This window comes from Mobula birostris, chromosome 8 (assembly GCF_030028105.1).
Source record: "Mobula birostris isolate sMobBir1 chromosome 8, sMobBir1.hap1, whole genome shotgun sequence".
Taxonomy (NCBI): Eukaryota; Metazoa; Chordata; class Chondrichthyes; order Myliobatiformes; family Myliobatidae; genus Mobula; species Mobula birostris.
Window position 1 is genome coordinate 84,401,835 of NC_092377.1, and position 16,306 is coordinate 84,418,140.

The window sequence follows — 16,306 nt, forward strand, 5'->3', positions numbered from 1 at the left end:
GTGAAGGCAGCATTGGCTGTACCATTATGGTATTTTGAGGTGCCTTCTGTAGCTAGTTCAAGCCTCGAGTGGGAAGAGAGCACTGATGCCAGGGATTGTCAGTTATTTGAAGACTTAGTCTTAGCAGTCTCTTTTCCTCAGTACACAATTGAAGACGAAGGTGAATTTCATTGTCAATATCTACCTTCACGAAGACATACAGTATATGGAAAATGATTTACCATTTCCAGAGTCCTCTTGTGGGTTTTTAATCTCAGAGGACCATATTGTGCATTGGAGATAGATTGGTAGAGAATGTTTAAGGTAAACCCAGTCTCTTATGAATCCACAATGACTCGTCACTCATTCTCTGAACATACACATTCACAAGAATTATTTGCATGTTCCAGTTCCAGTCAGTGTCACGGCAGTGAAGCGGTTGGCACGACACTATTATAGCTCAGGGTGTCGGGGTCTGAAATTCAATCCCAGTACCCTCTGTAAGGAGGCCATACATTTTTCCCATGGAATGTCGGAGTTTTCCCCAAATGCTCTGGTTTCTTTCCACAGTCCAAAGATGTACAGGGCAGGTTAATTGGTCATTGTAAATTGTCCTACGATTAGGTTGGGGTTAAATTGGGGTTGTCGGGACTTGCTGGGAAGGTGGTGCTCGAATGGCTGGAAGGGTTTATTCCATGCTGTATTGATAAATAAATAAATAGATGGATTAGATTGGAGTGATCTTGCTTCTAAAGTGCAGGAGACAGTTTCCCATCCTCTTCATAAATAAGTTGCACTGCAGCCATAAACCCGTTGGAGGTGAGGTGCAGTATTGTGATGCGAAAAGCTGAGAAAAGGGTTGGAATGAGGGCACAGCCTTGTCTCACCCTGGTCTGCAATGGGAATGTGATCTGTGGCAGACCTTTCGGCTCAGCTGACGGCTTGCATGCCATTATGAAGCGGAGGTAGAAAGAGGAAGAATATCTGAGTAGCCAACGTTGAGAAGGATTCAACACAGACTGTTTGGTTGACAGAGTCAAAGGCTTTTGTAAAGTCAAAAGAAGGCTTGTGTAGTGCTTTTGCTGCTCTTTGGAATTATGTGATGGGGATTGACTCCATTGTGATTCTTGATGAGCAGAGTTCTTAAAAAGAACAGACAACTGAAAGCTTTCCTTCTCATTTTCAGCCTTGTTATCCAATATAACCATATAACCGTATATAACCATATAACAATTACATACAGCACAGAAACAAGCCATCTAGGCCCTTCTAGCAGACATCCCACCTCTCCTGGAAGTTCCGGGAGTCTCCTGCATATTAATAGTGGCTCCCTGATGCCCACAAATTATATACAATATCCCGGAAATCAATGTTTTTGAGAGCGAGCGAGCGCGGAAGAGAAAGCAAAAGAGAAAGCGCGGGAGCGACCGCAAGTGAGAGAGCGAGAGCAAGCAAGAGCGCGCGAGAAAGCGAGAGACAGAGCAAGCGAGAGTGAGAGAGAAAATAAGTGAGAGAGAAAGCAAGTGAGAGCGACTACGAGAGAGAGAGAGCGAGCGAGCGAGCGAGAGCACGCCATGGGACAGTGTTCTAAAAAAAGAAAATATATTAAACGTACGTCACCCCAGACTACCCTAAAGTGTACTCCTGCCTAATAGGGGTCAAAAATAATGACAGTGTTGCTCGCTGCGCTGTTTGCAACAGTGACTTTTCTATTGCCCATGCTGGGTTAAAATGTAAAAGACATGTTGAGTGAGTTTAACAGGTGTCATTCGTTCATTAGCATAGCTAACGTTATTTAAACCAGCTGGCCAGCTGCTAAGAAGCTACTCTATTGCAAACATCCCATCTCTCCCGGAAGTTCCAGGAGTGTCCCACAAATTGATGGTGCAACCTCCCTGAAATAAGTTTTTGCGGGGTGGGATGTCTGTTCTAGTCCGTGCCGAACGCTTACTCTCACCTAGTCCCACCGACCTGCACTCAGCCCATAATCCTCCAATACACATAGTGAGCGAAATACAGTGCTCAGTGTGTACATGTAGGCGCAGTGAAGTAACACTCTTGTGAACGCTAGTTTCAATGCAGTGAATTTGATCCACAGTGTGACTTGTGAGAAGACTGATTTGTTCCCTTTTAGTGACTAACCCTCCACTTATGGTTCCATGCTTTTAGGAAGGGTTTAATAAAGATCAAGTAAATGACAATGTAAGTTTGTTGGGGCAGGGGACAATTATGGATCAAATTTCATGTTGTACAACAAGATCAGACACATTAATGGAAATTGTGCAATGAACTTATGCAACTACAATATCTCCCTTTGGATGTGTCCCACTGCAATGGCCTTTCCACTTTAAAAACTCTCCTGTCATCATTAAACATGATGGACAACCACCAGCACCACATATTTAGGAAATGTGGTCTCATGTGAGTATACCTATTCTATTACCATTTCATAAATCTAGCTTACTGAATTTCACAATTCATTCTTAATTACCTATTATACCATTGTCTTTACTTCATATTGTGGTGAGCATTTGGACCACGATGACAGATGAGAAAATCTCGTTTACCTCCACCAGTGTTCTTATTGCGACAAGTACAGTAACAGGCCGAGTGCAATGACCCAAGGAGAGAATTATTCAGTCACGTACAGAGGGGGGAGGTGATTATTACACACCCCGGCTACAGTCAGGGTGACTCACAAACACACAAGTGAACAACTGTAGAACCCGAGATACAATGTAACAATAAATGAACTTGAACACCTCACCATAAATCCATGAATGCATTTTAAAACAAGAACAATAATTAGCACTGGTCTCTAGGAATGCTCTCGCGAGCTGTTGGCCATGCCCCCAGACCACCACACTGCCCCCACCTGAGGGGTTAGCCGTCCAAGGCAACCCCAGAGTCCACAACAAAGTCCAAAAGTCCCAGTGGTGGTCAACACCGCTGGCTGGGGTACTGGGGGAGTGCAGTTAAAGCGCTCCACCAGACCATCACTTTGCGGGTGAAGGGGAATGGTCCACGCTTAAGTGATTCCCAGCCGCCTGCAGACCTTTCCAAACACCTGCACCTCAACATTGCACCCATGGTCACAAAATGGCAGAAGAACTTCTCCACGAGTCTCTCAGTGATGGTGGTAGCGCTCTGGCCCAGGACTGCTTACACCTCTGGACACTTCATTAAGTAATCCATGGCCACAACAACGTAGTGTTTCCTGGCATCAGTGCAGGGAAAGGGCCCAGGATGACCACCCCGACACACTCCATCGGGGACCCCGCCAAATACTGCTGCATTGGCCCCTTCTGGGACATGCAAGTGTCACTGCAGTGAACGAACAGCTCCACATCCTGCCTGCACCAAGACCAATAGAAGCATTCAGACAGCTTGCCCAACGTCTTTGCAACCTCAAAATGGCCAGCCCCACCAGCCCGTGCCCCGACTGCAGCACTGTGCGTAGAGCCCCTGGGGGACTACCAGCTGCAGGAGACGTTTGTAGCCTTCAGAAAATGGCCACTGCTGAAGCAGCGCCTGCAGCATGCCCTACTGAGAGTATAGGGATATGGTCTCTAGATCCAGGGTGCAGATCCCTGCCCACTCCATCCACCGTCCCACACTCACCTGTCCCCTCACCCGGGCCAGCACGGATCACTCTCCTGCACACTGTGCATCCGCTGGTGGTCAATGATGGGGAGGTCACTGCCAGCTGCCACCTGAAGTGCCACCACCGTCCCTTGCCCGTAGCTCTGCTCCTCGAGGCGACAACAGTAGGGACACTCGATGGCCTCACGGGGGGATGGGTAGCGAGGGAGGGCACCAGCATTGCCGTTGGTGCCTTCCAGTGCAGTGCTGTACCTAGTCGTGGAGAGCCCCCAACCACCACGCCAGCTGCCCCTCAGGAGTACAGAACCTCAACAGCCAGCTCAGCGATGCCTGGTCCATGCGAAGCAGGAACCATTGGCCAAAAAGGTAACGGCGGAAATGGCGGAGGTCCTGGACCCCCGGCCAAGAACTCCCTCCAGGTGACACAATAGTTCCATTCAGGGCAGCTCAGGGCGCGGCTGAATACGCCACAACACATTCTACTAGCTCCACCCTCTATGACAGCACTGCACCAAGACCCCGTTGCTGGAGTCTGTGTCACAATGAAGGTGTGTGCTGGATTGGAGTACGCCAGCACCTCGGTGAGCGCAGCTCGGAGCTGACTGAAGGTGGCAGTACAGGCCAAGGGCCTCCTTGTTTCGTAAGTTGCTGCTGGGATCTGATGATGGTGGCAAAGTCCTGAATCGAGCGGCAGTAGAATGATGCCAGCCCCAGGAGGCTGCAAAGCTCAGAGGTATCTCGGGTGGTGGACCATTTCTTGACCAGTGCCACCTTCTCAGGGTCCATCGCCACCCGTTCGGCATTCACCACGTGCCCCAGGGACTTCATCTGGTGGCGCAGCAGGCAGCATTTGGCAGGGTCGAGGTGCAGATTCGCCTGGCGGATGGTGGCAAAAACCTCTTCCAAGTTCCGCGGAGCATCACCAAAAATGGCGGCGTGCACCAAGAGATCGTCCAGAAAGGTGACACGGTAACGCAGCAGAATGTGAGCCAGCATCCTCTCCATCAGCCTCTCGAATGTGGCCGGGCCGTTACGCAGGCCAACCAAACAGCATTACCCAGAAGTGCCACAGCAGCCCTTGACCAATGATGAAGGGAGCAACTGTATAAGCAAAGAACTGTATAACCCAAGATAAAATGAAACGACAATAAAAGAACTTGAACATCTCACCATAGTTCCACGAATGCAGTTTAAAACAAGAACAATAAGTAGCGCTGGCTTCTAGGAATGCTGGGACGAGCTGTCAACCTCGATCCCGGAGTACCGCAGTATGTTAGTTAATTCTTAGCAAAGTTAAAGTAACCGATCATGGAAATATGCCGCATTTCATTTGAGAACATGGCCTGTTAGTACAATCATTCATTGCGTGGTTCAATTCTGATCCCCTTAAAATGCAGATTAAATACTGCTTTTATTTTACTCGCTTACCCCTTGATGGCAGTCTAACTTCCTGAGATTCAATCTCAAAAGCGGGAGCCAAGGATTTTATAGTGTGGGCCAAAAATAGAGATACATAAGGAGTCTATAAGCAAGATAGCAATTCTGCTTGGACAGCACACTGAAGACAAAATCAAACTGCGTTTCAAATAATGGACCTCAGCTAATTTATTCGTTATTGTAGCTTGCAGAGAAAAATGCAAAGTAATGGCCACAAATATAAGAGGCAAGACCTATGAACTAGCACATTTGTATTATATGCTTTCATATGTTTTGGAGCTTGAAGACTGTTTTTCTTGCATGTGGTGAGTATTTCAGAAAACTATCAGGTCATCTATTAAGTTTTGTGCTTTATGTAGTGATATCATCTTCTACTATTAGCAGGAGCTTGGGTTACTGACCCCCACCTCCTACCCTTCACCCCTGATGCGTACAACTGACAGTACCTCTAGTTATAGCACAAGGATATAATAAAACAGATTACATTTCTTCGGCAATAATTCCCAACTATGTTTTCTCAGGTTACTAGTGGGACCTCAAGTATGAAATAAGGGCCTTTGGTGATTTTATGTTTGGATAGTGTCTCTCCCTAACAGCATTCTGGCGGAGTAGTAAAGTGTTTGTGTTGTACAGCGTTGGCACAGAGTTACAATCACCATTGATGGATTGAAATGGATGATGAATAAAGTGGAGCATGATTTTCTTTCCTTACGTTTTAAAGGAATTCATAAAAGTAATTGAAACAGTGCAGCACAGATACAGCTGGGTCGAGAGATTATAGTATTGAAGGACTTTCCAAGTAATTAGAACTCTTTTAAAGTGAATCATATAGCACTACAACACAGAAACAGGCCCTTTGGCCCATCTAGACCATGCCAAACTGTTATTTTGCCTAGTCCCATCGACCCACACCTGGACCATAGCCCTCTATAACACTCCCATCCATGGACTTACCCAAGCTTCTAAATTTTGCAGTCGAACTTGTATCTGACACTTCTGCTGGCAGGTGACTCACACAATCCTCTGAGTGAACTTGTTCCTCCTCAGGTTCCCCTTAAACATTTCACCTTTCACCCTTAACCTGCGATCTCTAATTTTTGTCTCAGCCAACTCAGTGGAAAAAGCCCGTTCAGTGGGGGGAAAAAACCTTAATTATACCCTTCATAATTTTGTATACTTCTTTCAAATCTCCCCTCATTTTCCTACGCTCCAGGGAATAAAGTTCTAACCTATTGAACCTTTCCCTATAACTCAGGTTCTCAAGTCCTGGCAACATTCTTGAAAATTTTCTCTGTATTCTTTCAACTTTATTGTTACCTTTTTTGTGGGTAGATGACTAGAACTGCACAAAAGACTCCAATTTGGCCTCAGAAATGTTTTATACAACTTCGACATAACATCCCAACTCTTGTACTCAATACTCTGATTTGTGAACGCCAACATGTCAAATGCTCTTTTTACCACCCTGTCTACCTGTGACACCACTTTCAAGGTGAAAAAGATTTCGAGGGCATCTAATACATTGCCAAGACTTTAAAATATTGTCACAAAGGATATAAACAGAGGCCCAAATGGGTTAAACACAAATACAGAAACAATCATATCCATCTATAGTGAAACAAAACATCCCCACCCTTTTATGGCTGAAATAAAAATTTGTAGATTTCTGAATGGTCTATAAACCCACGAACACTAGTTTTCGACTTGTCTTCTTCACTATTTATTTTTGTAACTCATGGTAATTTTTATGTCTTGTACTGTGCTGCTGTCATAAACCAAAAAATGTTACGACCTGTCAGAGATAATAGATCTGATTCTGATTATGATTATGACCTTGGTCAGTTGGGTAAGTTTAAAGAAGTGCTTTAAAGGTAGAGAGAGAGAATAAAGAGGTTCAGGGAATGAAAACCATGTTAACACTGACAAATGCAATCGTTCCATCAGTTTTAGAACATTAAATTGGGGATTGTTGAGAAGCTAGAACTAGCAGGGGTGGAGTTATTTCACAGGGTCACTGGACATCATTAAGGTACAACTGTGACAGGATTGGAAAATACGAATGAGTGTTTTACCGCTGTGGAATTGCTAACACTGCAAGGTAATGTAGGTCAGGAGGGCGAGGTGAAGTGAATTTGGTGCAAGGTTGGCTGTAGGAAGGAATCTGTTTGATCTGGCATTTAATTGGGTAGGGTGAGGCATGTTGACATGAAAGCCTTGGAATAGTTAAGCTTAATAATTACAAAAGCATGAACATAGGTTTCAGGAACAGGACACTGAGCTAGACAATAGTACAGTAGTGAAAACAGGCAGATTTTGTGATAAAAATTTTTAAAAAAACTGCAGGTGCTGGAAATTGAAATGGAAACATAATATAAATACTTGGCATGTCAACCAGCATTTGTGGAAAGAGAACCAGAGTTAGGTTGAAGGTTACAGCCTTGATAGCCTTTGACCTGAAACATGAACTCTGTTTCTCTTTCCATGGATTCTGCCTGACCTGTTGAGTGTTTCAAGTATTTTTCTGTCTTAGTAGTGATCTAGGCATGAAGCATAACAGAAAAATTGCCAAGTGTTTGTACTGAAAAACAGACAATTAAAGCAGAGTGGAGAAAAATCTGCCTGGGATTCATTCCCTTTTGCCAGTGCTAAATGCCCACTGTAGTCGCATTGCACATTTTGTGATTAAAATTCATTCCATTGAAGTCAAATGGGCCTCTCTCTCTAACACACATTACGTGCTACCAACCAGAAATGAAACACTGTGTCAATGTTAACGGGAGTCGATAGATAGAAAGATTTTTAAAAATGCTGTTCTTGAACCATCAAGCTTAATAGAAGGGAAATGGATCCCCAATCTATATTAAGGAATATGGGATGAATGATCAGTAAGCCACAACTTTCTTTTTGGTGCTCGGAATTTTGTTAACATCCTACATTGAAATAGTAAATAGCTTTCAAAAGAACTTTTAGAAACAAAAATTTAAATATCAAATTAGAAAGCAAGGAAGTGACAAGGAGAAAACTATTTGTGATGGCTTGATCAGTCCAAATGTACATGATACAAGAATCCCACATCTGCACTACGAGGCTGATAATGTTAAGATCATACCACACAATCTTAAGGCAGTAAGCAAAAAGTACAAACTGTAGACCTTCCTCTGCTCTATAAAACCTGTCACTCCTTATTCAATGGACACCAGGGGATAAAGTAAGTGTTCTTTAATTTATGCCTCTCATTTTTTCTTGAGAGTCAGGTCATTGAGAATGGAGGGCATCCTGATACTGACCACATCAGCCTCGGTGATATGTGGAACAAAGAAATGACAGCCATTAGAATGTTCTTGTGAGCGTAGCCCCAGGATCCACATTCTGAGACCTAGTTGTCGCCTGTAACTCAATCCACTTCAAGTGATGGCCATATCAACCAAGTGTTAAGGTTTATTCATACCAAAGAGATACAAAAGATAAGAGGACTGAGGGTGAAGTCATACTGGGTGTGAATAAACATTACAGGCAACACGCTTAATTGAACATAATCCAGATCTTTAAATGATAGGGTACCTAATTCTTATAAAGTAAATGAAATGTTGCAGATGCAATGGGTCCAAAATAAATACATTTTATTTCCAAGTTTGTCATGAGTCAGAATTAATTAGTTATCTAGTCGTACAATGATCATGTTATGTGATGTTACATTCAAAGCTGACTCAAAGCAAACACAAACACGAGGAAATCTGCAGATACTGGAATTTCAAGCAACACACATAAAAGTTGCTGGTGAACGCAGCAGGCCAGGCAGCATCTATAGGAGAGGGTACAGTGGACGTTTCGGGCCGAGACCCTTCATCAGGACTAACTAAAAGAAGGGCTAGTAAGAGATTTGAAAGTGGGAGGGGGAGGGGGAGATCCAAAATGATAGGAGAAGACAGGAGGGGGAGGGATGGAGCCAAGAGCTGGACAGTTGATTCGCAAAGGGGATACGAGAGGATCATTGGACAGGAGGCCCAGGGAGAAACGAAAGGGGGAGGAGGGGAAAAAAGCCCAGAGGATGGGCAAGGGGTATAGTGAGAGGGACAGAGGGAGAAAAAGGAGAGAGAGAAAAAGAATGTGTGTATATAAATAAATAACGGAGGGGGTACAAGGGGGAGGTAGGGCATTAGCAGAAGTTTGAGAAGTCAACGTTCATGTCATTAGGTTGGAGGCTACCAAGATGGAATATAAGGTGTTGTTCCTCCAACGTGAGTGTGGCTTCACAATGCTTTAAAGTAAATGTGATTTTGAAGAAATAAAGTGTAAACTGAAACAGCTAAAGTGGGCTACATTATTGGCAGACAAGCATATGGATATATTGTGAGAGAGATTGAAAGAAGTATTTAGTTAAAACAAGACCAAATCATAGAACTAAAGAGGAAAAGAATCCCACTTGGACACTCAAGCAATCACAGTCAACATATGAGGTAAGTCAGTATAAAACTAAAGGAAATGGCTAACAGAAATGACAAAAAAAGTGATAGGCCAACAAACAGTGGAAACTATAGAAGGCTGCAAAGGGACGCAAAGAAAATACTAAGAGTTGCCAAAAGGAACATAAGAATAACTTTCCAAGTAATATAAATGCTAACATTATAAGTTTTTATAAATATATTAAGAGTAAAAAAGTGACTGAGAAAAATATGGGCCTTTACGTTCAGACACAGGCAATATTGTAAGGGACAAGTTAATGCCAAATTTATTAAAAAGAATACCTTTATATTTTATTTCATAGTCAGGGATACAATATCAGTGCCAAAAGGGAAAGTTAAAATAAATCAAGATGAGGAACTTCTTGCGTGCAGCAATTAAATAATGGAGAAAATTAAAGGACTTAAGTAAATTAATTACCGTGACCTGACCATTAAAACAAATAAATGAAGAACTCTACAAACATCAATTATCATGTTTCAAAATTCCACTAGAGTCATTCAACAGAGAAACAGGCATTTCAACTATCTTGCACCCATCTAAATTAATCCAATACAAATCTCATTATACTCCCCATAAACCCATCCACTCCCATCCCCTCTCAATTCTCTTGCCTCTCACCTGCATGTTAAGGCCAGTTTGCAGTGGCCAATTTATTTATCAACATGCACATTTTTGGAAAGTGTGTAGAAGTGGAGCATCCAAGGAAACCCAGAAGACTACAGGCAGAATATATAAACCCCACACAGATAACACAGGAGCCTGGGATTGAACCCATCTCCCTGGAGCTTAAAAGCCATGCCCCTTAATGTCTTGATGCAGAGATGTATCCGTAGTTGAGAAAGCTGTGTAAAAATCTCCATGACTTAATAAAGAATAGAGGAATAAATTATTCATTCATGAGCTGTGGGAGAGTATTACAATGCGTCATTGGTGATGGAGTGAAAAGTCTGAGCTGATCAGTGAGACGGTGAGGGTTGATCATAGCTAACATATTGAACTATTTTTATTGTTCAGCAATTAGACAGGAGTGCATCTATTAAAGTTACGGATGGTCATATTCAGGTTTCTGCAAGGAAATAATAGCGAAACTGAGAGTGCACAGAATTTCCTTGGGTTAGAAATTACTTGGAGAAGGGAGGTATGGCATGTCAACACAAGTTTATTGTTGTCACAGGCATACATACAGAGGTATAAATGCCATAAAAATTAGTGTTTGCAGCAGTAGCACTGTGCGTTACAAGACAAGGACAAACATAAGTAAACGTAAACTCAAATTAACATTATTATACACAATTTACATATGTGCAAAAAGAAAACACAACACCAGTGCAAGACAGAGAGAGAGATAAAAAATACAGTCGGAGGCAGTGCTAATCTTTTTCAAGTCAGTTCAAGAATCTGATGGTAGTGGGGAATTGCTGTTGTTGAATTTTGAGGTCTGTGTTTTCAGGCTCCTGTACATCCTGCGTAGTGGCAGCAATGAGACAAGGCATGGGCTGGGTGCTGGAGATCCCTGATGATAAACGTCACCTTCATGAGACATTGTCTCTTGTAGATATTGTTAGTGTTAGGGAAAGCTGTACCTGTAATGGAACTTGCCAAGTCCGCCATTGCTGTAGCATTGCAGTTCACATATGAGACCATGCTACTACCAGTCAGAATGCTTTCCACTGTACATCTGTACACCTGAGGATGTATAATATAACCACTTTAAATAGGCAGGATGCAACAAATATTTTATGAAACCTTACTGAGGACTCCGATTTTCAATATATTTATTAAAATTATAGGCAAAAGATCAGAGCTATTTAAACAAGTTTGCAAATGACATTTGTGTGCCAGGGTGGGGATACATTTCTACCAAAGGAGGTGTAAGGCGCTCCTTCCCTCTGCCAGCCTGCAGATCATCCTTGGGCAAGGTCACGTGAAGCCATGGGAGCAGTTGATGCATGATCATATAAGCAGCTGGTGCATATCACAAGTCCTGGTTATGCAACCACTGACGCCAGGCAGAAAGTCTGAAGCATATTGATAATGGCTGGAGTCACCAATCTTATAAAGACACTGCCCAGAAGAAGGCAAAGGCAAACTAATGCTGTGGAAATTTTTACCAGGAACAGTCATGGTCCTGGATAAACCATGATCACCTATCTCATACGAGATGGCACGTAATGATGATAATGACAAATGACATTAAATAGTGACAATATTTAGTTCATGAAGGAGTAAGAGTTCCAAAGAGTCATGAATTAAATGAGAGGACAAATAATGGCAAGTGGAGTAAAATGGGAAAACATGTCATTTGCTCTGAGCTCTAGAAAGATATATTCGAATATTTTCTAAATAATGAGAAAAGTAATGCCTAGATTTTAATAATCACAATGCATGAAACAATGAAACTTAAGACTTACGTACAAAAGTCCATTTAACAACTCATGGAATATTCAAAGGGCCGGAATCAAAAGAAAAAGAAGGAACTTTTCCTTTGTGCACCTCCAGAGCCTTACACAACTGTGCAGGGCATTGCACAGGGAACTGAAAGGTTAAATTATGAGAAATTACATAAACCTACCATGAATTCCTAAAATTTGGGAGATGAAGATATGATCAGAACAGGGTGTTCAACATGCAAAAACACGTGTAAATTCAGAAGGTCGTTTACAGATGAAAGATGTTGAACACTTAAGACAGACTTTGTTGCATGACCATCAAGCCATTCTCTCTTCATTTGAATTGACTTGCCAAATTAGCAAATTTGCATTATAAACTGTGCCCACAAAGCATCCAGATACCATACTGTTTAAAAGGAAGTTTCCTTTTTTTTTCAGAAAAAGCAACTTGTGAAGATTTGAATCCTCATTTGAAACAGATTTAAATTCCTTTAATGCATCCACTAAATCATTGCTAATTACACAGCTTTCACAGCACCTTCTCTGAACTGGCCAGTTGAATCATGGGAGGAGGAAATTTCAGGAAGATAGGATGAGACCCCTGAGGCAGAATTTGCCAAGAATAACATGCCAGAGACTCGAGGAAAAAAAGATGAGGAGTCAGAGTTAGAGGGTGGGGAGAGGGGAGGAAGAAACACAAGGTGATAGGTAAAACTGGAAGGAGTGAAGTAAAGAGCTGGGAGGTTGATTTCTGAAAGAGATACAGGGTCAGAGAAGGCAGAATCTGACAGTAGAGGACAGAAGACCATGGAAGAAAGAAAAGAGTGAAGAACACCTGAGGGAGGTGATGGGCAAGTAAGGAGATAAGGAGAGAGAGAGAGAGAGGGAAAAGGGAAAGGGGAATGGCGAAGGATGAGGGGGGTCATTACTGTAAGTTTGAGAAATCAATGTTCGTGCCATCAAGTGGAGGCTACCCAGATGGAATGTAAGCTGTTGCTCCTTCAACCTGAGTGTGGCCTTATTGCAACAGAAGATAGGTGAGAACGCTCCATCTGCCAGAATAAGCAGGATCTCCTAGTGGCCAACCAGTTTAATTCCACTTTCCATTCCCATTTTGACATGTCAGTCCATGGCCTCCTTTACTGTTACGATGAGGCCACACTCAAGTTGGAGGAGCAACACGTTATATTCCATCTAGGTAGCCTCCAACCTGAGGGCATGAACATCAATTTCTCAAACTTTCAGTAATGGCCCTCCCCCACCCTCACCGTTCCCCATTTCCTTTTCCCTCTCTCTCACCTTATCTGTTTCCGTGCTCATCACACCCCTCTGGTGCTCCTCCTCCTTTTCTTTCTTCCATAGCCTTCTGTCCTCTGTTATCAGATTCCTCCTTCTCCAGCCCTGTATCTCGTTCACCAATCAACTTCCCAGCTCTTTACTTCACCCCATCCCCTCCTCCTGGTTTCACCTATCACCTTGCACTTCTTCCTCCCCTCGCCCACCTTTTAAATCTGACTTCTCATCTGATGGTCTCAGCCCGAAACCTCGACTATACTCTTTTCCATAGATGCTTCCTGGTCTGCTGAGTTCCTCCAGCATTCTATGTGTGTTGCTTGGATTTCCAGCACCTGCAGATTTTCTCTTCTTTGTGATTGTACCACCCATTGAAAGTCATTTTATACGGTGGCCTCTGGATGGGATTCTGATCAACCTACTTGCTAGAAATGAAACATGTTAATATTGTGGTATTCCACATTGGTTTTATTGCTTTTCCTCCTCAGAAATACTAACTGGTATCAGCACAACAACCCAAATGGAGTCCGAATTTAGCTTCAACAGACAAATGCAGAGCACTATTTAGTGATCAAGAAGGGGAAATAGGTTGTCATTCAGCACCTGGTTATTGCTATCCTCCAGATGAATACCACATAGGATGGAAATCAACCTTAGGGATCTTTTTGAGGATGTGACGTGTAAATAGTAGAGGAAACAGTGGAGAACAATTGGATGCGGTATACTTCAATTTTCAGAAGACTTTCATGAATTATAAAATTAGTAAATTGGTTTGTTATTGTCACATGTACTAAGATGCAATGAAAAATGTTGTTTTGCATGCTGTCCATAGAGATCATTTCATCACAACAGTTCACTGCAGTAGTACAAGAGAAAACAAGAAAAGAAAGCAGAATGAAATGACAGAGAAAGTGCAATGCAGGCAGACCACGAGCTACATTGTGAAATCGACACTCCATCTTATGTGTACCAGGGGATAGTTCAATAGTCTGAAAAACAGGAGGGCAGAAACTGTCCTTAAGCCTGGTGGTACATGCCTTCAAGCTTTTGTGACTTCTTCCCAAATGGAGGCAGAGAAGAGAAAATGCCCAGTGTGGGTGGCATCGTTGATTATGTTGCCTGCTTTACTGAGGCAGTGAGAAGAGTTCACAGAGACTATGGAAGGAAGGCTGGTATCCATCACTGGCTGTGCCATGTCCACAGCTCTCTGCAGTTTCTAGTGGTCCTGCACAGAACAGTTTCTAAACAAAGCTATGATGCGTCTGCATAGGATATTTTCTGTGGTGCATCAAACAAATTGGTAAGAGTTGAAGGTGACATGCCAAACTTCTTTAGCGTCCTGAGGAAGTTCAGGTCCTGGTGTGCTTTCTTTGCCATAGCATCTACATGGATGGCTAAAGCCCTACACCAGGCATTAGCATGCTAACTTATAGTACATAGAATTGTAGGCAATATATGGGCATGGATTGAGAATTGGTTGACAGAAAGGAAAGGAAATTCCACCTAAAAACCATGAAGTAAATGGATCTTTTTGAGAATGATTTATGATGTTTAGTAGAAAATTGTACAGATCAGCATTCAGGCCCAAATGATTTTCAATATATGTCAATCACTTGGATGAAGAAACCAAATGCAATATTTCTAAGTTTGTCAACAACATGAAACAGGGTTGGATTTTTATTTATGAGGAGGATGCAAGGTGACTTCCATGTGATTTAGACAAGTTGATAGAGTGCTCAACTACATACCACGTGCAGTACAATATGGATAACTGTAAATATATCACAGTTATCTACATTCATTTCTGATCAGTCTGTTAAAGCAAGTATGTGGAGGCTAAGTTAGAGGGTGCAGTTTGCCATGATGCTGTTTGGATTAGAGAGGCTGGGCATATAGAATTGATTTCTGTTAAGAGGCAAGACTGACAAGAGATTTTATCAAAATTTGTAAACTGAGTGACATAGGAAGAGTGGACTGCTGGTCCCTTTTTCCTAGGGTTGAAATGTCTAATACATTTAAAGATCATAAGTATTAAAGATAAGAGGGAGAAAATTCAAAGGAGATCTACTGGACAAACTTTTTCAGAGTGTGGTGGGTGTCTGAAATGCATTGGCAGGGATGGTGGTGGAGGCATATATGATAGGGAATTTTTAAAAGCTTTTATGAATATGAACATGAATAAAAATGGCATATGCATATGCAGAGTATCAAAGGATATGGCCATTTAAGCTGATAGGGTGGTTACGAAGGCCTATAAAGTGTTGGCCTTCATTAGCAGGGGATTGAGTACAAGAGTTGTGAGGTAATATTGCAGCTCTTTAAAAACTCTGGCGAGACCACTCTTGGAGTATTGTGTTCAGTTCTTGTCACCACATTATAGGAAGGATGAGGAAGCTTTAGCGAGAGTGCAGAGATATACCATGATGCTGCCTGGATTAGAATACATTTCTTATGAGTAAGGGTTGATCGAGCTAGGGCTTTTCTTTTTGGAGTGGAGGAGGATGAGAAGAGTCTTGATAGTGTAATAGACGATAAGAGTCATGGATAGCGTAGACAGCCAGCACCTTTTATTCCAGAGTGGCAACAGTTAATATGAGAGGAAATACTTTTAAGAAATTGGAAGAAAGTATAACGGGAATGTCAAAGGTAATATGTGACAGAGAGAGTGGTAATACATGGAAAGCTCTGTCGAGGGTGATGGTAGAAGCGGATATATTAGAGACAGTTAAAAGATAGACACATGGATGAAAGAAGAATGAAGGGATATGTGGGAGGGGGGAGTGTTAGATTGATCTTTGCATAGGTCAAAAGATCAGCACAACATCATGGGCCAAAGGGCTTGCACTATGCTCTACTGTTCTATGTTCTATGTGCAGGCAGAAGGTATTCACTGTCATTAACTTAAGTAGTTCAACAGAACTGTGTGAGCTGAAGGGCCTATCCCTGTGCCAAACAGTTCTGTGTTCTATATCCATTTCAGTAAGGAAAACAGAAAAGCAGATTAACGATCTGTCTGGACGTATAACAGCTTGCTATGGCAATGGCTCTGCAGATAACCGTAAGAAACTGCAGAGTTGTGGACACAGCTCAGTGCATAACAGGAACCAACCTTCTCTCTAAAGACTCTGCCTCTGTAAGGT